General features: G+C 48.5%; 1 protein-coding gene and 1 long non-coding RNA gene across 2 annotated transcripts in view; both read right to left on the minus strand.

Moving 5' to 3' along the window:
• The window catches only part of TESK2 (testis associated actin remodelling kinase 2), a 110,847-nt gene extending 104,408 nt beyond the window's left edge, over positions 1-6,439 (minus strand). The window contains exon 1 of the mRNA XM_075003535.1: positions 6,181-6,439. The gene's annotated coding sequence lies outside the window, so the exon portion shown is untranslated. The remainder of the gene's footprint in view (positions 1-6,180) is intronic.
• A 4,097-nt stretch (positions 6,440-10,536) lies between these two features.
• LOC142018055 (uncharacterized) lies at positions 10,537-18,919 on the minus strand. Its single transcript, XR_012646669.1, has 3 exons — positions 18,887-18,919; positions 11,283-11,413; positions 10,537-11,088 (listed from the first exon to the last, which is right to left on the minus strand). It is a non-coding gene; the product is annotated as an uncharacterized LOC142018055 (long non-coding RNA).
• Positions 18,920-24,675: the final 5,756 nt, after the last annotated feature.

Genomic DNA, 24,675 nt, shown 5'->3' on the forward strand with positions numbered 1-24,675 from the left:
AGACACTATCTTAAATAATTTTAATGATGTATCAGTTCAAAGTTTTTTGGAAGCCTGAACTTATTTTTCATAACAAAAAGGTTTTTCTCTACGGCATGAATTCAACAGCGTACACTATTAACATAAGATGCTTACAATAGATTGTAAAACTTGTTTTTATTGATTTGTTTCAAAAACATTGAAAGAAAAGTCCACTGTGTTACTTCCCACTGTGCAGCAGTTCAATAGACGATAGAACCTAGTGTTATGCATTTTATTTCTTTGCAAACAGATAAAGTCAGTCAAGTTTTTGACCTCCTACCTGAAACAGCATCCCTTTAATATCTCTAGACGCAAAATGAAGTCTCTCCCAAACAAACAGGTTCAGGCCTATCTTTACTACAGGATTCAGGCAAGTTTCAGCACATACACATTTACACACACAGGTCAATCTTACAAAGACACAATTTCTACAAGAAAATCGTTTGCCTTCTCTAACTATGCAGCAGCAGCCATTAACTACACGATCGGACCCCACCCTTTGTGGTGGCTACGGCCGAAGTACTTACTTGCACAGGTAAAATTGGTTGTTTCTAGTATGTAAGCCAACATATATCCTGTTGGTTTTTCATACCAAATTTCAGTCAAACACTACATCAATCTTTCTACAAGCACTCATTACATCTGTATCACTTCTGTATACAACACAACATTTCAGGAAAGCACATTCTTAGGCCTAACTTGTATGTTCTGCCTTGGTGTCCTATGGAAAGGTGGCTGATCCATGTATATCTTGAGGATTCCGGGGCTGACTACCTGACTTACAGCCATACATAACTGGCCATGAGTAACAAATGGTGCAGGTAAACATATATTCCACATTTCTCCAGACTCCTGTCCCTGACTTTTCTTCATAGTCATTGCAAATGCTGGCTTGATGGGAAATTGTTGGTGCTGCGTGACAAATGGGAATATTCTAGAACAGTGGTGTCCAATACTAATTCAAGGATTGCCACACTTGTGGTTGTCATCCTTCCATACTCGCCACAGCCCCCTCTCCCACTCTAAGTAAATGCCCTCCCTCTCCCCCAGAGCCAGGCACCCAACCTCCCCCCATTCTAAATCAATGCCACAGACTCACCAGAGTTGCCGGGGCCACCGCTGCCGGGGCCGCTGCGACTGGAGCTGGTGCTGCCACCATTCGCTTCTCCCACCAAGTGCTGGGACAGGTGCACAGAGTGGCAGCTGGCACTCCCACAATGAGAGTGACTACAGTGGGACCGAGGGACAGACAGCTCTCCTCTTACAATAGTATTTAGATGTCTATATATTATAGACACATAATGAGGACTTGTTACTAGGCATCTAGCCTGCAAAGAAAAATATCTGGTAGGTAGATATTATTAATTTGGAAAGCTTTTTCAAAGAATGACATGCCCAAGCTTTGACACAAGACGTGTGTCAAATGTTAATCATTCAAGCTCACAATTCTAAAACTTTGTTCCAGATCCAGTTTCAATCCTCCAGTGCTATCTGAACATATAGGAAGCAGATAGACAGGCATCTCTATCAAGAAATTCTCTCTGCAAAGGAGGTCAAAATTTACACACAGCAACAAAGTCAAAAAACCACAAACCGAAATGCACTACACATTCTGAGGATCTTGGTTGGTTCCCTAAATCTATGAGGAGGGAAAGGAAGTAAAGCACAGTGTGCGAGTGTTGTGAGCAAGACATGGGAAGTAATTTTTATGCTGTATTCTGTGTTGATTAGCCCTTAATCAATTAATTGGAGTACTGTGTCCAGATTTGGGCATCACATTTCAAAAGTGATGTGGAGAAATTGGAGAAGGTCCAGAGAAGAGCAACAAGAATGATTAAAGGTCTAGAGCATATGAGCTATTAAGAAAGACCAAAAGAATTGGGCTTGTTTAGTTTAGAAAAAAGAAGGCTGAGAGGGGATGTGATAGTGGTTTACAAATACCTAAGAGTGTTACAAGGAAGAGGGAGAAAAATTGTTCTTCTTAGCCGCTGATGATAGGATAAGAAGCAGTGGACTTAAACTGCAGCAAGCAAGGTTTAGGCTGGACATCAGGAAAATCTTCTTAACTGTCAGGATGGTTAAACATTGGAACAGATTGCCTAGGGAGGTTGTGGAATCTCCATCACTGGAAATATTTAAGAGCAGGTTATAAATACATCAGGGATAGTCTAGCTGGTACTTGGTCCTGCCATGAGGGCAGGGGATGGGACTCTACCTCCTGAGGTCCCTTCCAGTTCTAGTGTTCTATCATTCTATGATAACACATCAGAAGAGCTCAGAACCTAGAACTCTAGAATCCTATTCCCAATGACTCCCTGTATGACAGTAGCCAAGTCATTCTCTATGCCTGATTTTCCTAGTATGTAAAATGGAGGTAATATTGGCCATCTCAACAGGGTTGGGAGGGGAGGAAAAAAAAAAAAAAAACCACCAAAGTTTGCACAGCACTAAGGCCTTACTCAACTCCCACTCAAGTCAATGTGAATCTGCAACTGGAAATAGACTGGGCTCTAGAGAGCTTAACTACACAAGGAAATTACACTGGGTTAGCTGACATGACTTAAAGCACATAATGTAGACAAGAGCTGTCATGTTTAACCTAACAGCACTTGTGAACACTGAATATTATACATCATGTTAAAGTATTCGAACACAATTTCCTAGTGCAGACAGCCCTATGAAATACAAGGACACTTCCTCTCTAATCACTCAGTTGCCTGCACAGATGACAAGGGAATGTATGTTATTCCCATCCACTTCTTGTTTTTCAGCAGAGTTCCTACCCATGGAAACCCTGGGACAACTACTTTTGCAAAGATTTAGCAGTGACTTCTTACCCATATATCACCATATGCAGCCCAAACACTGGTCTACTTCATTAGGGCTGTGTCTACACTTAGGAAAAACTTTGAAATGGCCATGCTAATAGGCAAATCAGAGAATACTAATGAGGTACTGAAATAAATATTCAACACCTAATTAGCATGCTGCTGGCCACAGCACTTCGAAAGTGCCGCATTTTGCTTGCGCGCGGCTCGTCTATGCAGGGGTCCTTTTCCTGCAAATGTTGAAATCCCCTTACTCCTATCAGCTGAGCCAATACAAATGGGCCATCATGTAACATCACGAATACAGCCCAACAAAGGCAGAAAAAAAAGATAAAGTGGTGCTGGGAAAGAAAAATGAAGAGGTGAATCATGTATGTATCTTTCAGTGTAAAAAGGGCAGAGAAACACAGCGTCCTTTAGATGACTGACATTCATGAATGGTAATTTTTATTTTTGTTTTCAATGTACAGAACATAAACATAAGATGAATCTCTCTCAACATATCAGCCACACAGAATATAACAACCTTAATGAAACAAGAGAGTATTTTACTTCATGTCACAGTAATCCAAACTTGGCTTTTATAAACTCAGACAGATAAAATATATAGTGGGTCTTCAAAGTCATGCTTTGAAAAGCACAGGCAATTTAATTATTTACCTTGTGGCTGTGGCTAGAGATCACAGAAATTCTGCATACCAACCATTATAATAGCAATATATAACATTGTTTATTTAGTACTTTAGGTGTGCAATAAAAGAAATGTCACAGGTCCATGTGACAAGCAGCTTACAATCTAAATAAGACAGCACAGGAAAGCTGGACAACAGATGGGGACAGTGGGAGGAATACAAGTGAGGGATCATGAGACACACTTATTGCTATGTATGCATTTTGTTAGTTCCTTTTTTATAATGTATTAAATGTGAAGATCATCTGAAGGCCAGAGCAGAAGTCACCTTACATAATTTACATTTTTAAAGCTCTACATGGATATTGACTGTTCCCCACCTCCCCTGAGAGTACTTTTTGCATTCATTTACAAAACAGTGGACTGTAATAACATTCTTTCATTACAACTGCAAGATTCTGGCATACACGGGTCATACAAAAAGGAACCAAATAAGCTAATAGATCACAACCGTCTGTTGTTCTTCCCTGATTGTATGCTAGATGAAAGAGCCCCCACCTTTAGCTTTGCGACCCTATCAAAAACATAATGAAATCTGTTGCAAAAAGAGTCACTATTGTAAACACAGATGTTTCACTACAGTGGATCTTATAATAGTTAAACCTCTTTCCTTCTTATTATAAAGGATAATGTTTTAAGCTATCGGTGCGGCACATTTTGCTTAATTTCATTTTTTCCCCCCACGTGCCTCCCTATATTACACATTGAAGCAAGTAATACCCATCCTCATTCTTCTCCTCCCCTATTCCTCAACCCTTCAGGGTAGAAAAATCAGGTGCCATTGACACAACTATGGCTTCACACACTGAATTTAGAAAGACAGCATACACTTTCCACCAAGTGTTAGAAAATGCCACATATGTTTCTCCATGCACTACAAACTAATCATGTTTTCTAAGCTGCTGTCTACATGAGGCCAGAAGGAAATTAGTGCAGGTGGAACAGGTCCATACACCAGGGGTAGGGGCACAAAGGATACCAAATCAAACCACCACCACCCCTCATACACCACCCTTCCCCGCTCTGCTCCCATGCTGATACCAGCCCCCTCCCCGACCAGCTGGGCCAGGGATTACCTGGGCAGAGGGCGGGCAGAAAGGCAGACAGCCACAGGGGATCACCGCCTCACTTCCTCCCTCACCAAAGGGTGCTGTCTCCCAGCTGCCCACAGCGAAGGGGGCTCAGCAAGCCAGAAGGCCAAGGGGGAGCGCAGCAGAATGAGTGCTGGGGAAGAGTGAAGGCAGCCATGAGGAGGCCACCCCCTGTGGCTGCTGCCGCTGCCATCCACTGCCCAGCCCAGGCCCCAGGTAATCCTCCTCCTCCCAGGCTGAGTGTGGGGGATCCTCAGGATGTGGGAGCTGTTCAGAGGGTGGAGCAGCCAAACTGGTGGTGGTTGGAGGAGGGCAGGACCAGCTAGAGAGCTGGGGAGAAGTGAAGGGCTTGAGGGTGGTGATCTATATTTATAAAAAAAAAAAAAAGCACAAACCCACCAAGAAACTCCTGTATATTTGCCTGTGGAATTATACAGCAGATGTCTGTGTCCAGGCTGTAAGGACCAGACAGCATCATGTACCTTCTATTGACCTACCAGATTATACACCAATACCCACACTTTCAAGCCAAAAAGACTTATGGAACATTCACTGGCATGTCTGACCAACCCATAGAATCCTTTTCTAAAGTAATACACTCCAGTACCCATTCCACGTTGAGATTATAAATTTACTGATCTGCAGACAATGAGATACTAGAATTGTGATCTCTAATTACAAAAAATTATTGCTACTTCAAGGGATATGTAAAAACACATTTTAAATAAGTCATATATTACCTTAAACTACACAGAAAATACAAATAAAAGCCTTTCTGAGAAGTATCCATATATAATAGAAAACACATTCAAAGCTAGTAGTTCCATGCTAAATGGGATGCCATGTAGCAAGAATTATTTAAACAGTAAAAGCATCTTTCATTTGAAAGCCATGAAATAATCATATAGTCAAGTCTGTCATTAACACAAGGCTGGTGACTATGCAGTGAAATCAGCAGTGAAATGTGCACAAAGCACAGGACTCCTGAGGGCACTGGGGTGATCATTTTCAAATACTCTAGGCACAGTGGTAACAAGGACAGCTCTGAAGATTCTCCTCCCTGTCAGGGTGACCTGTGTTTGTGTTTGTACCTGAGCTGGCTACTTAAGGAGCTTCCACTGCAATGCTATGGATTTTTGTAGCACCTTACAATCAAATATCAAAGCACAAACAGACCCACGTGCACCTCTAAACCAATATTTTGGCTTTTCACAGCCAATTGCAAAATAACCAATGGGGCAGGTAGACAAGCTGTTCCCCAAGACCCACTGCTCACCCCAACCCAGTGACAAGCTGGTCCAAATGCAACTTCCTGCTCCCCCAAACATCTCAGCAACATGGCCCCCAGATCCCCTGTCAAGCTGCTCTTCCCCCAAGCTTCCAAACTGCCCCTGTTGCTCCCCCATTGCCCCCCCCCCCACACAGGCTGCCCTGTACCTCCTGCTCCCGCAACTCCTGTTCCTCCACTGCCCCCCGACAGGCTGTCCCGCCCCGCCCCCCAGCCTCCCCCGCAGCAGCAGCGACAAGAGCGGCCCCTCCCCGCCCTCACCTGGAGCGCGGCTCGCGCGGCAGCAGGGCCCGCGCGGCGGGAGGTGTCTCATCGTCGCGTCCCGCACAGGTACGCGGGGCCCCGCAGCGTCCAGCGGAGGGTCCGTCGCCCCCGCCGCGAGCGAGGGCGGGCATATAGGGCGAGCCCCCCTGCAACCGGGCGCAGGGGGAGGGGCTGCTGCGCCCCCTCAGCCCAGTCTCTAGCCCCGTGCTCCCACTCTGACCCCGCCAGTGCCGAGCTCCGGCCCAGCACCTCTCCCCACGGCGAACCTGCCCGCCCCCGAACCGCCCAGGCCACAACACACGGGGCGGGCCAGCCGTTTAACGCCCTACCCCGGCGTCCAATCGGCACTGCTGGAAGTTTCACTGACAGGCTCTCTCGGCCAATCAAAGAGTTGCTCGTCTGGTTGGCTGATCTTATTTGATTGACAGCCATCTCGGCCGACCACACTGAGAGGTAGCCGAGCTCCAGCATCAGCCGGACCCACTAGGAAGTAAAGGGGAGTGACGGGCGGGGCGGGAATTGAAGGGGCGTTGCTAAGGGCGCCTCAAACCGATTGGCCATCCTTTCAAGGAGGGGTATAAATAAAAAAGTTGCCCAATAAAAGTGATTCTGAGGGTGACTGACAAGCGTAGAAGCCAATCAGAAATTATTTACGAGCCGAGAGGGGGTGAAGCTGTCAATACTTCTAAGTGCATCACTGGCGCGGCGGGGAGAGTGGGAGGAGTGATGGGCGAGAGACGGGCGAACAGAGCCCAGCATGCATTGCGCGTCGCCGCCCCGCTCCTCTCTCAGGGCGGCGGGTGGGGGACCCTTGGGAGGCGGAGCCGGGGCCGGGGAGAGACAGGCCCTGACCCATTGCAGGGGAGGGAGACCCTGACCAGGGCGTGGGCGGTACTAGAGGGAGGCCCTGACGGGGGTGCGGTACTGGAGAGCCAGGCCCTGATGTGGGGGGGGTACAGGGGAGAGAGGCCCTGACCGGGGGGGGGTGCAGTACTGGAGAGCCAGGCCCTGATGTGGGGGGGGTACAGGGGAGAGAGGCCCTGACCGGGGGGTGCGGTACTGGAGAGCCAGGCCCTGATGTGGGGGGGGTACAGGGGAGAGAGGCCCTGACCGGCGGGGGGTGCGGTACTGGAGAGCCAGGCCCTGATGTGGGGGGGGTACAGGGGAGAGAGGCCCTGACCGGGGGGTGCGGTACTGGAGAGCCAGGCCCTGACGTGGGGGGGGTACAGGGGAGAGAGGCCCTGACCGGGGGGGGGTGCGGTACTGGAGAGCCAGGCCCTGATGTGGGGGGGTACGGGGGAGAGAGGCCCTCACCGGGGTGGGGGGTGCGGTACTGGAGAGCCAGGCCCTGATGGGGGGGGGTACAGGGGAGAGAGGCCCTGACCGGGGGGGGGGTGCAGTACTGGAGAGCCAGGCCCTGATGTGGGGGGGGTACAGGGGAGAGAGGCCCTGACCGGGGGTGGGGGTGCGGTACTGGAGAGCCAGGCCCTGATGTGGGGGGGTACGGGGGAGAGAGGCCCTGACCGGGGGGGGGTGCAGTACTGGAGAGCCAGGCCCTGATGTGGGGGGGGTACGGGGGAGAGAGGCCCTGACCGGGGGTGGGGGTGCGGTACTGGAGAGCCAGGCCCTGATGTGGGGGGGTACGGGGGAGAGAGGCCCTGACCGGGGGTGGGGGTGCGGTACTGGAGAGCCAGGCCCTGATGTGGGGGGGGTACGGGGGAGAGAGGCCCTGACCGGCGGGGGGTGCGGTACTGGAGAGCCAGGCCCTGATGTGGGGGGGTACGGGGGAGAGGCCCTGACCGGGGGGGTGGTGCGGTACTGGAGAGCCAGGCCCTGATGTGGGGGGGTACAGGGGAGAGAGGCCCTGACCGGGGGGGCGGTGCGGTACTGGAGAGCCAGGCCCTGATGTGGGGGGGTACGGGGGAGAGAGGCCCTCACCGGCGGGGGGGTGTGGTACTGGAGAGCCAGGCCCTGATGTGGGGGGGGTACAGGGGAGAGAGGCCCTGACCGGGGGGCAGTACTGGAGAGCCAGGCCCTGATGTGGGGGGTACGGGGGAGAGAGGCCCTCACCGGGGGGGAGGGCACAAGCGGACAACAGGCCCCATTGGGGGTGGTGCACAAAGCAGGACAGCCCCTGCCCGTGGTGGTGGCTGAGGAACGACCTCAGGCAGCTGGCGTGAGCGTCTCCCGTGCGGGGTGGAAAGTGGCCTGTCAGACTGCAGGGGGGCAGCAACTAAATGCTTAAACTCCATCCCTCAGCAGCCTGCCTCGATTTTTCTGTTTTGCTGGGTTTGCAACTCTTCCTTGCTGCCTGCCCCACTAGAGGAAACCGGGGTGCACACCAGCCAGTTTATACCCAGCTGGCCCGTGGAGGCAGGGGACCTGGGCAGCCTCCCTCTTTAGAGAAGCCATTATGCCTTATACGACACAGAAGCCGCCTGCTTGGATTACCAGTGTAACTGGCCATGGCCAAACAGCATTGTCTATAGGACTCAGTCCTGTGAACTTCAGCATCAGACGCACAGGCCTGAGTAGCATCTGAGCTACATGACTGTTAGCAGTCCGGGAGTTGTCATAGTCCCAGGAGAGTTGCTGCACTGTGCAGGGTGATTCCTTATTCCTCCCTAGACAGCGTAGCCCCAAGCAGTGAGGGTTCCTACTAGTTCACATCCCTGCTAGGGCATCTTGTGGTAAATCACCCTTGGTTACTTTGATACAGACATCACTGTGATCAGTGAAGATGGAACTCTGATCATGCAGCTCCCAAAATCTCTCCTAGTTCAGTTCAAGAGTTCCCTGAGCTGTGATCTGGTAGCAGGCTGTTATTCCTGTTGCAGACAGATGCTAAAGATGGCTTGAGATGGCTTGTTGTTACCTGCCATGTTTATGGGCCACATCTCTGATCAGATTGAGCTCTGCATGCTAGGACCTGTTGTCTCCACAGGACTGTAGCTCTACTTGAAATATCCGTATCTGCAGTCAGATTTAACACCGTTTAATTGGGCTCCTAGCAAGTTGTACGCATGGTTCCATTACATGAGCAAAATCTGCATATCCCTGTTGGAAGGTACGGTATTTACTCCTGCCACCTGTATGAATCCTAATCCAAGTATAAAGTTATGGTGGCACCTAGTGTTCAAACAGGTAAATATATATGGTGACATAAATTATATAGAAAATAGAGGGAAAAGGTCTGTTAGGTCACATACCAGCCATTCCCCAAGAGGAATGTCAGTATTTTGGAGGAGTCAGACACAAAGCAAGAGCAGAAAGTTCTTCCTGATGTAGGGTGGCCATATTCCTGTAGGCTAAATACAGGACAGCCTGAGGGATGGGGTGTCCCAGCCAAAACAGGACAGATGATCACCCTGAATCAGGCAGTGGCTGCCCTGCGGGGGCTGCCAGCCTACTGGGTGGTGGGGTGCTCCCTGGCTGCAGGGTACAGCTGCAACTCCTAACTGCCCCATGCCTTGGGGCACCGGGAACCAGCTGCAGTCCTGTGTGTGACCTCCCTGTGCCAGTGCTTTTCCTGGCTCCCAGTACGGCAGTGAACTGGGAAAGGGGCAGCTGCACCAGTCCAGCTTCCAGCTCCCATGAGCAGCAGGGAGCCTGGAGCCAGGCACAGCAGTACTGTTCAGTTTCTAGGCTCCCCTAAGCTGTGGGGCCCTGGGAACCAGGCAGCAGTCAGGTCCTTGCGCACCCAACTCCCAAGAGCTGCGCAAATACAGGGCAATTAGCCCCTTTGTTAAAATAAAACAGGACACCAGGAAGGCATCCCAAATACAGGGCTGTCCCGCCCAAAACAGGATGGATGGTAGCCCTAGCCTGATAGCATATATCAAACTGGAAATGGGTGAGAGAGGTAGCCGTGTTAGTCTGTATATTCAAGAACAACAAGCAGTCCTGTGGCACCCTGTGGACTAAGATATTTTGGAGCATAAGCTTTTGTGGGCAAAGACGCGCTTCATCAGATGCATGAGTGGATCTGCATGCATCTGACAAAGCAGGTCTTTGCCCACGAAAGCTTATGCTCCAAAATATCCGTTAGTCTATAAGGTGCCACAGGACTTCAAACTGGAAGTGGAAATTTGTTGTACAGAAGGGAAACATGCAAAGAGTAATAGAGTCTGGAGTATCCTGTACGGTACTGATTTGTTCAACATGCTGTGAAGACCAGCTCTCCATCAGTCTTGCCTCTGTTGCCTGCACTGGAGTTATACTGGGGACAACTTTGGCCCTCCGTGCCTCAGTTTCCATATTTGTTAGATAGAGATGATGGTACCTACCAGCCTCACAGTGGAGTGTAAGCTTTAATTCATTAATGTCCAAAAAACATGATTTAATATTCTCAAGCGGAAGGGTAAAATGTTATACACACACACACTCATCTAAAACAAAGGCAAAGCTGACTGCAAAACCTCTTCTTTTTTTGAATGACTTCGTGACTTCTCCAGGGCTAGTCTCTCAACAAGTATCACTTCATAAAGCTTAATGGAGACCTACCTGTCCTGGATTTCAGTTAATTGCTCTTGATGCATGACTGAGTTGACTTAAAGCCTCGTACTCCAGGTGGAGCATAGGTCATTTACAAGTATCCTCCACATCACTCTGTCTCAGGACAAAACTTCTAGCTGACCCCAGCAGCACCCCAGTAGTTGTACTTCAATCTTGTCCAAGGTCTTCCTCTTTTGTGTTTTCCTTTCCTTATGGGTTCCATGTGAGAGCTGGACAGACTGTGCTGGATGATGATTTTCTGAGCGTGTGGCCCAGCCTTACACTCTTCTCTTGATTTGAACATCAAGTGGTTCTCGTCCTGCTCTATTCCAAAACTCTTCATTTGTGACCAAGTCTTGCCATTTGGTGCAAAGGCATCTGTTTGTGAATGTCTGTAGCTTGTAATTTTTGCTGCAGAAACAACACAAAAATCCAACCTCAACAGTTAAAGGTTAGCAAAGTTATGAGCAACTTAAAAAGCATCTCATAATAAGTGTCAGGCAATCTTAACTGTCACGCTGCTGTCAGTTCTGTCTACACAATATATGGTATTTTCTCCATGTGTTTTCACTCTCTCTAATTTAGTTTAAAAATGTTTGACTCACATTCATAATGGAAGAATCAGCAGCAGCTCCATAGATCACATTGCACTGAGGTTTACATGGAAGCACGATTAAAGTCTGTTTCATGTTTTAGTGACTAGTCTCCATATTCTCCACACCTTTTCAATCCTCTTCTGTGCAAACATAATGGAAAAAATCTTTTCTAGTATTTGCAGAGGAGACATTTTTAAAAGCAATCATATTTTTCCCTGTTTTGCTTTTGGAATCCTCTTGTTCTCTCTCTCTCTCTCCAAAAAAAAAACAAAAACAAAAAAAAAACCCACTGTCACCCCAAACTTAAAACTTTACACATTCCCCAGATGCCCCAATGTGTATTCTGATACCTAGAGCCATGGAGCATTGTCCAACTTTTACAGTTAAACACATACAGCATTGACTTCTTCATCAGAACCTAATAAAGCAGACAGAACAGCTCACCTCTACCAGCTAGTTCTCTTTTCTGATCCTCTTTTGGTAGCTGCCTCTGTTGCAAAACTCCAGGCATCAGCCCTCTTGCTAACATCAGCTTAAGAATAGCCAATTTTATTCAAAAGAAATTCCTTTAAAGTTACATATGGAGATTTATATTCAAGTGTAGTTTATTCAAACAGGATTCTCAAGCAAAATTTAAATGATTCCATAAACCAAATTCTTAAACCTCTCAGTGTTTTCATGCCCATGATGCATATTGCCCTGCTAAACCCAGGAGTGTGAGTTCAATCCTTGAGGGAGCCATTTAGGGATCTGGGGCAAATAGATTTAAAAAAAAAAAAAAATCAGTCAGGGATGGTGATAGTTCCTGCTGTGAGTACAGGAGACTGGACTTGGCCTCTTAAAGTCCCTTCAAGATAGTTGTATCTCCATATATATTGTGAATAATCAGAGTGGTGAGAATACTCTAAAATTAAGTGTCCACTGCTGCTTTATTCTCTATGCAACTACTTGCAACACTTATTTGTTCTTAAATATAGCTAGTCTCCAAGATGCTCTTATGTGGGCTGGTATTTTAAAACCAAGTTATTAATTATCTCCGTGATGACACTGTGCAGTAGCCATCCCAACTACAGATTGAACCCCTTTAGTCCGGCACCCTTGAGATCTGACCAGTGCCAAACAAGAGAATTTGCCAGACTTCGGAAGGTCGATATTGTCTAGCAGCATTACCAACACTTCCACTGTTTACTGGGCTCTGAGAAGACATTTAGGGGTAAATTACAGCCAAATAACAGCACAGAACCCTGACAGCCAGGACTGGTGCCTGGAAACAAACTTTATGGGAACCACAGGAAACTTGTCCACATCCGTGGTAAGTGGTTGTCCAGCTACCTAAAATAATTTCCGATTATGGGTGTTGGTGGATGAGAGAGTAAGGGACTAGAGAGGTTCAAGCTATATTTGGGATATAATGCCTGTTACACTGAAGCAAAACCACTCTCTTTCTCCCACTCTGTCCTTCCAAAAATGTCACCCAATTTCTGCATTTCCACATGGTTTCAATCTATCTGTGTCTCTAAGATACCCACAAATGTCTTTGCTGGCAATTTTCACATGCTGGAATTTTTATGAAGTTGTGCTGTGGAGTAATATTACTGCCCTATGGCAGTGTAACCTAGTAATCACAAGCCTCATTTGATTTACTTGCTCTTTGGAAACACTGTTCAGCTATCTATTTTTAATGTGCACATCCCATGTGACACAATACTCCTAATTATGGGAGGAAATGATCCACATTTGTGAGACAACTTAAAAGTTGTTATGAACCCCAACACTGCTAACAGGCAAAGAAAACTTCTCTTTATCACAATTGCTAGAGGCCTGGAGCAGAATTGCATGAATTTAGCTGATGGTCACGGGTGTATGTGTGTATGTCATCAGCAACAGCCTTATCTGAAACCAAATTGTACGCTATGTGCAGCTCCCCTGGAGAACAGGAATGACTGACACTCGCAAAACTCTGGCATGAAAGCCTGCAGCAGGTGAATTGCTTATAGAGCTTTCTCCATTGTTTCCTGGAAGAAGGAAAACTAATGTCAGATGGAAAGAGATCAAAGAGAAAGGTCTGCAGAGATCACACTGCTCTTTTATTTGTAATGATCTTTTGCTTGCATTTAGGAAGAGCAGGCGAGAGTCACACATCCTGAACACACCACTCCAGGAAGCTCTGTTCGCTGTGGTTCTCTTCCTACTTTCATCACACTGCAATTGTGCCGATTGTCTTAAAGATCAAATGTTCCAGAAAACAGTACTGTGGTTTGTGGTTTAGGTCTTTCTGCCTGGCAGCCTTCCCCAGTGAGATCACTTTATCTGTCTGAGTGTTGCAGGCCTTGCAAAGAGGAGCCAATGGGTAATGCACCCCATGGTGCTAAGAGCAGCCATAAAAGAACTCTGGGAATAGGAGACAGAATCCCTGCCTCAGAGCGTCTGAAATGTGCTTGGGACACAGGGATGAAGGAAGGGCATCTTCCCTTACAAAATAATCAGCTCTCTGATTACCCGTAAATTCCAGGTGACTGTTAATATGAATATATAACCAGGGGGTATATTAAGATAGAGCAGGGAACAGGGAAGTGTTATTACCACTGTCTAGGGAATTTATTGGGCTGAAATCTCCAAACTGAGGGCCACCCAGGGGGCGTGCTCAGGACCCAGCCAGCCAGCTCAGGAGAAGGGACAGAACCACCCTGTCCCTCCTCATCCTCAGTTCTGTTCTGGACCTATCTCCAGTCACTACCCGGGTCATGGTCCCACTCCCAGCCCCACCTCCAGCCTCAGCCCCTGGCCCTGGCCCCACTCCTGACCCAGAACTACCTCTAGCTGCAGCCTCAGCCCCCTTTCCTCTGTCCACCACGGCTGCCTGCCTTCCAGGACTGGCTTGGAGTCCCAAGGAATTAAAGATTCATCTTTAATTAAAAATTTCATGTGAAAAATCCTCCAGGAATACATCCAACCCAAACTGGCAAACCTACTCTCCACCCTGGGGACGTGGCTCCACTCCTGGCTCAGCCTCAGCCTTGGCTCTGGCTGCAGCTCTGTTCGGGGCCCAGGGTAGAGGCTGGGGGTGAGTTCAGGAGCAGAGCTGCACCAGGCTATGGCCTGGCTACCAATCCCCAATGCAGCCTGGCTATGGTCCTGCGCCTGCCCCCCGCTTCAGACTCTGGCTGTGGTCCTGCACCTGGCCCCGACCCACTCCCTCAGCTGCAGCCCCAACCTTGGGTCCCTTACCTTTATTTGCATCCCCTGTCTCCAGCCATGGCCCCCCTTAGGGTTGCCAGGCATCCAGGTTTTGACTGGAATGCCTGGTCAAAAAGGGGACCTGGCAGCTCCGGTCCAGCACCACCAACCCGTCTGTTAAAAGTCCAGTTGGGCACAGTGGGGGCTCCAGTCTTAGGCTGGGTCCCTACCTGCGCTGGCTCCATGCAGCTCCCAGGAACTGGCTGCAAGGTCCCTGTGGCCCCTAGGCACAGGGAAGCTCCATGCACTGCCCCTGTGCCAAGTGCTAGCTCCACAGCTCTCATCGGTGGCAACTGCAACCAATGGGAGCTGTAGGGGTGGCTCTTCCTATGAACTTCAGTAAGTGCTGCCAGGACCCTGCACCCCAAACCCGTTCCCATGCCCACAACCCCCACCCCAACCCCAGGGCCATCTCTAGGATGGTATGAAGCCTTGGTCAACCCCCTCATTGCCCCAGGCACAGGGCAACCCGCCACCGCAGGCCCCACCCCATCCCATCTCTGCCCTAACCTGTCCCTGCTCGGCCCCCTTCATGTCCCTCCTTCACCCCTCTCACCTGAAACTCCTCCCCCAAGTGATGAGCCAGGGGATTACCTGAGGGTCCGGTGCAGGGCAGCAGCAGGGGACATGCCCAGCATTCACCTCTAGGGTCAGGGCACTCTGCTTCCTGCTGCCATGGTGAAAGAGAGCACCGCAGGCTGGGAGAGGGCAGCGGGATAGAGCGGGACAAGCTGCTGGGTCACTCTGGCTACCGCTGCTGCTGTCCTGCACCAGGTAAGCCCCCAGGTCCCATCTATAGGACAGTTGAGGCGGTTGCCGCAGGGCTCCCTGCAAAGGGCCTGGAGCAGCCATCCCAAACTCCCCTATGGATGGGACGGCTCTCCCCGGTCCGGAGTCCTTTCCTACCCCCCAAACTCTCTCCTAGATCCCACACCTCCTATAGAAACCAACCCCTGGCCCAGCCCAAAGCCTGCTCCTGCACCCCAAACTCTTCATTCCCAGCCCTACCTAACAGCCCACACCCCCCGCCTTTTGCCCCAGCCCAGAGCCCTCTCCTGCATCTTGAACCCGGCATTTCTGGCCCCACTGGGAGCCCACACCCAGACTCTTCACCTTCCCCTGCAGACCCTAGCCCCAGCCCCAGGCCGTGACCCTTACCCTGAATGTCGTGTTCAGTTCTGGTGTCTACAACTTGTACAGAAGGATCCCAGCTTGGCCAGGGGGCAGAAAAGAGCAACAAGAATGATCTGAGGTCTGGAAAACGTTCATTGTTGTGAGCAATAAAAGAAGCTTAACAAAGAGATGATTAAGCACTGATGTGATCCAGTGCCTAAACAAGAACATTTCTTATGGCAAAGGCCATTTTTTTCTAGCACAGAGGTGCACAAAGTGGGTGGTGAAGCATGATCAGTCCCTGGGTCTCAGGCTCACCCAGCTCATTAAAAATGTTGAACTGTGTTACTGTTATGTCTGTGTATTCACATTTATATACCAATTAATAACATTTTTACATTCTACAGACTTATTTTCTTACATGTGCCCAGCGGGTGGTTTTCCCCCTCCCGCCCATAGGAATCGTACCAAAATGCCCATCAATTTGGACTACATTAGACAGGTTGGGGGGCTCTGGTATTGCAGGGATGAAACATGTAGCCTGACGTCAAAAGTTTGCTCACCCTTACTCTAATCGACCAAGGCAGAACAAGCTGTGGTGAGCAGAAGCTGAAGCTAGACAAATTAAGCATGAGATTAAATGCATATTTTTAACAGTGAGGAAGTTAACCGTTGGAATGATTTACCTGGGATGGAGAATCCATTACCTGAAAGCTTTCCATTAAGGTTAGATATCTGTCGAAAAAGCTAGCTCAGCCAGAAGCAATGGGTGAGCCGTTGGGTGAGGCACTGGGATCAGTAATATGCAAGATGTCAGAGAAGAGGATCATAATGGTACCCTCTGGCCTCGAAAATCTCTTAATATAAGGAGGTCACTTCTGGTAATTGTCACATCACTACATGAGGTATTCTGCACCCACACCACAACAGCCTAATTACTAGATGCTTTATCACAAACCCACTTGTGTTACATGATGCTGCCATGTCTGATCCACCTAAGCTCTTAAGATGGACTTGAAGTTAAACACCTGTGTAAGTGCTCTGCTGGACAGGGGCCAAGGCACTCAGCAAGTTGTAGGATCACACTAATAATAAACTAATTACCATTATGTTTTATTTGCATTTATCCTACTGCACAGGTGCCTCTGTGAGGGGCGTGACTTTCCGGTCCTCTCCTCTTGCAAGAACACCTCTGACACCTCTGGGCTATAACCACTGCTATGCACTTTATCGATGTTTCATCCACCATCCTCCACCTTGCACAGTCTTGTGCAGCAATTCTATTGACAATGGCATACAATTATCATCACTTTTTGCCAGAGCTCTCACTTTAGCCCACTCCTGCTAGCCCCTCTCTCCTGCATGGCCGTTCTTTTCTCATCGTCCGTTAATGGGCTAATTATCTCATTAGCTCCCCCCCAAGATCAGGCTGATTTAGCAATTATTAACCACCTTGAATCAGGTGCTCTGCAGCGGACAAATTGGATTTGCAATGACCAGCATGTTTCAGCTGCTGGTTCTCAGTACTGTCACACAGCCCAGTGTGATACACGGCCAGGAGCTCACTGTCCTAGGTGCTCCACAGACGCAAAACACAAAGAATTATCAGCTCTTCCAGCACAGGCTGCGTATGGCGAGACAACAGATGGATGTAGACAGACCGACGGGGGTAACAAAGAAACACTAAGACGATATGTGTCCGTCAGAATCGCTCTCTGCAGGAGAGACCAGCTCAATTGTTTTATAGCTCCCGTACTGAGAATGAATGCAGGTCAAATGGTAGGGGGCCTATGCTGTTGAATTAGGAGACTGAGTTCTGTTCCTGCTGGTGTCACAAAAATCCCTGATGGGCATAGTACAGCTTGAGCTGCTTTAATCCAGAACTCTCATCTGGGAGCATCCACAGTCCGGCATGATTTCAGTTATCCAGACAACTATTTATCATGCGTGTGGCCAAGTTTCCTGCAGTCCCATAAACTTTGTTTCCAGCCATCAGTCCTGGCTCTCTGTGTTCTGTGAGGTTATTTAGCTGTAATTTACCCCTAAATGTCTTCTCAGAGCCCAGTAAGCCGTGGAAGTGTTGGTAATGCTGCTAGACAATACTGATTTCCTGTGGTCCAGCAAATTCTCTCATTCGGCACCAGTCAGGTCCTGAGGGTGCTGGAGTAGGGGTTCAATCTGTAGCAACTAATCATCGGTAGCCATGGACTGTTAAAATAGTGATTATTTTGCATTCCTGTGTAAGGAATGTGCCAGCAGGAACTCAATGCTGCTGAAGGCTGGGAGGAATGTGTCTCCCAGAGATCATTTGCAGGAGAATACAAAGGTGTGCATATGTGATACCTTGCAAACAAAGCCTAATGAGTGGCAAGGAAGCAATGAGAATTTTTCTATTGTAAACACATTGTTGTAAAATTACAATCTATGCTAACACTCGCTATAAGAACTGCAAAATTTCACTAATGCTCCGAGTTATTGTGGGGGACAGGACAATCATAACTGCATAAAGCATGGATTACACAGGCCTCTCCTGGTGTAAAGCATTGGTGGACACAGTTAGTTGAGTGTTTTAGCCTCATCTATGCCTTACAATGCTTTAAACCAGGGGAGTCCTGTGTAATCCATGTCTTACACAGTTATGATGAATGCCCTGTCTCCCTCCACTGTGACTTTGAGCATTAGTGAGATTTCACAATTCTTATAGTTAGTGTCAGCATGAATTGTGATTTTAGAACAATGTGTTTACAATAGACAAAATTTCATTGCTACCCATCAGGCTTTGTTTGCAAGGTATCACATATGCACACCTTTGCATTCTCATGCAAATGATCTCCGGGAGACACATTCCTCCCAGCCTTCAGCAGTATTGAGTTTCTGCTGGCACTTTCCTTACACATATCATCTTTTATACAAATATGCCGAAGCTATTACAAAAGAAAGCAAGTATTCCCATTTTGCGGGTGGGGAAACTCAGACAGAAAGAAGGGCCATAGAAAGACTCTAGGGGTGCTGTTGCACAGACCTTACTCTGGATATGAGACCACCTCACCTCCCGTGGATCTCTATCCTTACTTCAAAAACATATTATGGAATAGCAGCAGCTGAGCCTAAGAGGCTGGAGGTTCTGCTTAGATGAGCATCAACAGCTTGAGTGTTTTGACAGCCTCTCAGGGGTTTCTTAAGCCACACCAAAATTCTCTCCAGGATGCAGCATTGCACTGTTTCCTGGTCCCAGATGGGCTGGGAAAATCACTGAAACATACATGAGTTCAAGCCTTTTGGATCTTCAGCTTTCCTGTAGATGGAGAAATCCCATGGTCCCTGCTCTGGTAGCAGAAACTGTGGAGAGGCAGCAAAGTGCCAATAAACAAAGGGAAAAGTTACAAGAACTTAGTCAGACCCTAAAAAAGGGAAACATTCATAATGGTGGCCAGAGGTGGTAGTGTCATATATAGTTTGAATCAGTGGCTTGAATGCTTCTCTGTCTGATTAAATTCTGCCGTTGCTCCTCACAAGTGAGACGTCAGTTTATATCTGATATAAGTGCATCACTAGATAGGGCTTATCGACATTGGAAAATTTACTGATATAGTTATATCAGAACTAGCAAATTTATTTGGCATTGCTTGGGGGTGTGGGTGGGGGGATCAGGACGTGTTCTGTGGTCCCAGCCTCAGCTCTGGTGGGGGTGTGTGGGTGGGGGAGTGTGCTGGGCTGAATTCCACAGCCTTGGCCTGAGCTCCACAGGGTGAGGGGGAACTGGACCGGGCTGCGTTCCCCAGCCCTGAGCCACATCCCCAGGTGACCACCGTTTTCTGGCTGCGGCTACCCTGGCGGTCACCCTGCAGTATCGCTGTTCCCAGCACTTGCTGCCCCCAGTGGTGAGTCTGAAGTATGTTGTCCCTCCTCTGTGCTCCTCCCCTTCCATGTTCTGCAAAACCATTGGATTCCAGGAACTTCTCATTTTCCAGGCAAACCCAAACCCTGACCCTGCTCTAAGTTAAGGTAAGAGGAAGCTGCCTACCAAATTTGTTGTCTTAGCTCTTGCCATTTAGGAGTTTCTGGACAAACAGACTCACAAACAGACAGATGCACAGTTTTACCAATATAGTTATATCAGTATAACTCCCAGTGTAGACATTTTTAGTCCAATTTGAGAGTTCTATATTTTTCAATCTAGCTCAAACCATTTCCAAAGCAACTTAAACTAAACCAAAAAAGGAAATGTCCTCATGGAGACTTGTACTCTAAATTCACACCAACCTTATACTGGGATAACCTCCCCATAGAGACAAGCTAGGAATAAAAGCTCACAGAGTTACCTGTGGAATTTGTTCCTGAACTTCTCCACAGAAGGGCACAGTGACACACTCACATATCTCCTAAATTCCCTGGATGCAAACATGCCCAATTAAATGGAAAAATGAAATTTAGAGCCAAAATATATTACTGTTCCCTTTTTCTGGTCTGGTAGACACTAATGATCCCAAACAGATCGAAGCCATTGTATTAGCCAACTTAAAAATATAATATTTTAAAAAACCTATTAAGACAACACACATTTGAATTAAAATTGTTTCTTTCCCCCCCAATGGAGACATATTTATGGGAAGAAAGGGGTTTTTAATAGCTTCATAAAAAGTTAGCAACCACCACACCACAGCACTCTGTTAGTGAAGGTGCATCATCATATCAAACTGACTAGAAACGGACTAACCTGGTTTCAATCTCCAAGTTGAGGGAAGTGTAAACAGCCAACAAAAAGGTGAAAATCACCTTGCTCCTATGCAGAGACCTTTAATGGGATGTAAGTGGTACAGCAGCATCACAGCATTTGGTGATTAAAATCAACATTTTATGTGATTTAATTATGATCTAATCATCAGTGTTAGCAGCATGATTAAAAAATATTGTGTTTTGTTTTTAAATTTAATGGGTCAGATTCCACTTTCATTTGCACCAATTTAAATCTGGAGTAATTAAATTGAAACCAATGAGAAGTCCTGTGGCACCTTAGAGACTAACAGATTTATTGCCTTTGCCCACAAAAGCTTATGCTCCTATAGATCTGTCAGTCTGTAAGGTGCCATAGAACTTCTCTTTGTTTTTGCAGATACAGATCTGATAAATTGGAACCAATAGATTTATACATCTGGGCATCGATGCAGAATTTGGTCGACGTTGTGTGTTGATTGTCTGGTTTTGTCTGTTTAATTTGGTTATGACATTGTCCTTTTACTATCTGCTGTCCTTGCTGAATATCAAATAGTACAGCATGGGGAATTAAGCCTCTGGGGTTTCAGCAACCAATCAAACTCCCAGGATTTCAAAAGGCTTCTTCATGGGCTCATCTGGAAGCTATTTTTTTTTTCATATTCCACATCCCTTGATGTGAATCCAGGTGGGCTCTTCAGATGCAGTGAGATTTATTTGCAGACAAAGAATTCCCACGCTGCTTTCAAGTGGTAGAAAGAACTAAGAGCTGATGCAATGCTTGGTCTCCATTACCTTGCCTACTTACCTTAATGTTTACATGTTTCTAGCCACGGGTACAAGGGTGAGTGTTAGCAGTCTGAGTTCTTTTCTCTGTGAGCCTTGAATAGATGAGGATCTACAGCTCTGATGAGAGAACAGGGATAGGTAATAATTCCTGATGGAGATCCACTCCAAGAATGTGGAGAGTGGTCAAGGGCCGCATTCTTCCCTATTAATGGAGGAGGTGTGGGATCTGAGAGGGAGGCTTGGTGCAGAAAGTAGCTTGGGGTAAGGGACTGGGGTGCAAGAGGGAACTGGGGGTCTGGGAGGCAGTTTGTGTGAAGGAGGCAGTTGTGACCTAGGGCATGGGACTGGGGTGCAAGGGTTTGGGTTGTGACCTAGGCCAGGAGGGGGTTATGACCTGCGACAGGGGAGTTGGGTGCAGGATCTCCAAGGGGGCAGAGAGTATGAGTTATGTGGGATAGCAGGGCAGGAGCGTGGGGCAGAGGGTGGGGAGAAGGAAGGGTCTGGGGTGCCCGAGGCAGGCCCTGACTGGGAGATGTACCTGGGTGACTTCCTGCCAGCAGCCCTGCAGGCTCCCTGCCTGCCCAGCCCTGGCAGGGCCCATGGGCATGTGAATAGCTATGAGCCTGAGGGGAGGGCTGCTTCAAACAGGAAGCTGCCATTGGCCAGGAACCAGTCAACGGGATTGTGCTGGGGGCAGAGCAGCCCCTGAAGCCTCCCCGTGGCCAGCTCCCCAGGCTCACAGCTATTGCAAAACAGAGCCCTGAAGCAGCTTTTCTGAGCAGCCGGCAGGACAGGCAGGGAGCCTGCCTGAGGCCCCTCACTCTGGCCCACGGGCTGTATTTTGCCCCATCCTGCCATAGCGTGGAGAAGGCAGCGCAGCACCTATTAAAGACAACGTGCTTGTCTGCACTTCAAACCAGTGCAGCTCTGCTAGGTAGGGCTTCAGAGTGGCTGCTACCTATGCTCCTGGGAGGGGTTCTCCCATTGGCACAGGTCGTCCATCTCCCCAAGAAGTGGTAGCTAGGCTGCTGGGAGAAGTCTCCCGTCGACATGGTGCTGCTGGAGCATTTTTAATATAGACAAGCCCCAAGTGTATGTCTACACAGCAAAAAAAAATAAGGAACCTTGCAGCAGCAGGTCTCCAAGTCCAGGTCTCATCCTGAGTTGGTCTCATCCTGTGGAGCTAAAAATAGCAGTGCAGACAGTTGGGCTGGGACCCAGGTCTGTATCTGGGGAGGGGGCGACCCTCAGAGCCCAGACTCCGGCCCAAACATCAAAACTGGCATTTTTAGCCCCGCGAGGGCGAGCCTGTTGACCCGAGCTCTGGGATTTGCTGCCACAAGGTTCACTTTTGCAGACTGTGCAGACTGCCTGGGAGCAGCTAGAGGTTTGTTGCCATGTGAGGAACGCCCAGATTAGAAACAAATAAAGACCTAGCGGGGCAGATGGCTATTAATGTCTAGGCAGCTGGTGTGCTGTGTGCGCTGCTTTTTGCAAATTGTTCCCTGGCATTCCCCATGGGGGTTTTGTCATACCCATCTGTTGCCGCTCGTCTTAGACTCGTAAGGGCTTTGAGGCAGGGACCCTCTGTCTGTGCAGTGCCTAGCACAAGAGAGTTGAGCATCTGTTTGTGGAGTTCTGAGGCACTACCGCAGCACAAATGCGTAACAATGCAATCACAGCATCTTCACAGGGGTTATGCTCCCTGTATTTTCCCTCCCGCTCCCCCACCTGCCGCGCCATATCGTGGGACAGGCTCAGGTGAGAAATCTGAAATTTTGTTACCAACGCCGCCTGAGATGAGCTTGGCTGAAAAAGTCTGAAGAAGCAAATGTAACTGGGCACCACTGGCATGTTTGGTTGGTTGTCTGTGCTTTGCTCAGCCCAGGACAGGGATGCATCAGTTAAACACCCACAGGCAAACTCGAACCTGGGGTCTCAGTGCAGAAGCCTCTACAGTTTGAGTTAGAAGCCAGCTGGCTCACAGCTAAGGCTGTAAAGGACACTCAGTCTCTCTCTGTGTAAGGGGTCTAAGCATGAGGGTTCCATTCACAGCAGGGGAGCACATGGCCAATGACATCCGTCAGCCAGCTTTGGTGCAAGCTCATGTTGTACATGGAGGGCACAAGAAAAGCCTCACTACAGTTTTTGGAGTTCCTCTTCAGAATCAGCGACTTGGGTGCTTTGCTAACACTTCCTCTCCGAGCAATGAGGGAAGGGGGACAGCCAGGGTACGGCCCCAACCTGCAGGGCCATCCTTACCCATACTCAGCTGCACAGGGCATTGAAAATTTGAGGCACCCCTAGCAACATTTGACTGTCCACTCACTGGCATCTTCTTCTCCCCATTCTAAGGTAGGTATGTCTACACTTACCACGAGATCGACCTGGGCAGGGTCAATCTCCCAGAATTTGATTTGCACGTCTGGTAAAGATGAGGGAAATCAATCTCTCTAGGGTCTGCAGTTGACCCCACCCCCGGTCCTCCTGCCCTCGCTAAGAATACGGGAGGAACGCTCTCATCAACCTCCCTCAGTGAGGACAGACCCTACAGTCGACTGCAGGTATGGCAAGTCTAGCTAGACAATTGCCGCAGCTAGAATTGCGTATCTGCAGTTGACTGTAAGGTCTAGTGTAGACCAAGTTGTGGAAGCAAAAAGGCCTGCCAGAACTATAAGCAGAACACTGAACCTGTGAAAGAGCCGTTCACGTGGTAATGAAGCCGCTGCAGGGGATTGGAACCCCCAGATATACACTGTCAGTTTGGAGTTTATGGTACTAGTTGACAGGACCGGAGTTTAAAATTTGCATCAGAAATATTTCATCAATGTGTTGTTAAAGATTACAGATCGCATCTCTGAAAAAAGCCACCCGTCCCGTCCGAGGTGCTGTTGGGGACAGGGATGCCTTTCTAACAAAACTGCAATCCTAAAGGGGGCCCTCCCAACCCCTCTCCATTAGCCTGCAGGAGAGGCCAGGCACAAGAAGAGGTGCATACTTCACCCTTCTTTAGGTAGACCTGCCATACCACGTGCACACTCCAAGGGGAATTCTTGCTGGCTCAAAGCTCCTGAATCCTGCGTCTTCATTGAATGCAGGAGTCCAGCTAGAGGGAAAACGGCAGTGGGTCTTAGTCAAGCTCCAAACAAGCTCTGCCATTTGAGTCACAATAGATTGTGCAGATGTTCAAAGGAAGGTCACACAGCTCCTTGAACTCCATTGGGTTCCCCAAGCGGAGTCTGACTATGCCCATGGATTCAGCAGGGCTCCTTGGGGTCGGCACCATTTTGACTGCAGGAAAGAAAATAGGGACAGGTATTTCCCAAATACCATGTGGCACTAAGCTGAGAGGTCAGTCCCAGTGCCTGGTGCAGACTAGTCATCTGCTTCTCCTTTCCCATGTGAGGCATGGAGCCATTAACAGAGTTGGCATTTAAATCCCTCAGGGATCAACTGAATTAACACCTCTCAGATGACTGGACAGCTCACACCTCTGTGGGATCATCTCTGCTTTGCTCACGTTCATGTCATTCTCTGCAGCCTTCACAGC

The sequence above is a fragment of the Carettochelys insculpta genome, chromosome 9, assembly GCF_033958435.1.
Source record: "Carettochelys insculpta isolate YL-2023 chromosome 9, ASM3395843v1, whole genome shotgun sequence".
Lineage (NCBI taxonomy): Eukaryota > Metazoa > Chordata > Testudines > Carettochelyidae > Carettochelys > Carettochelys insculpta.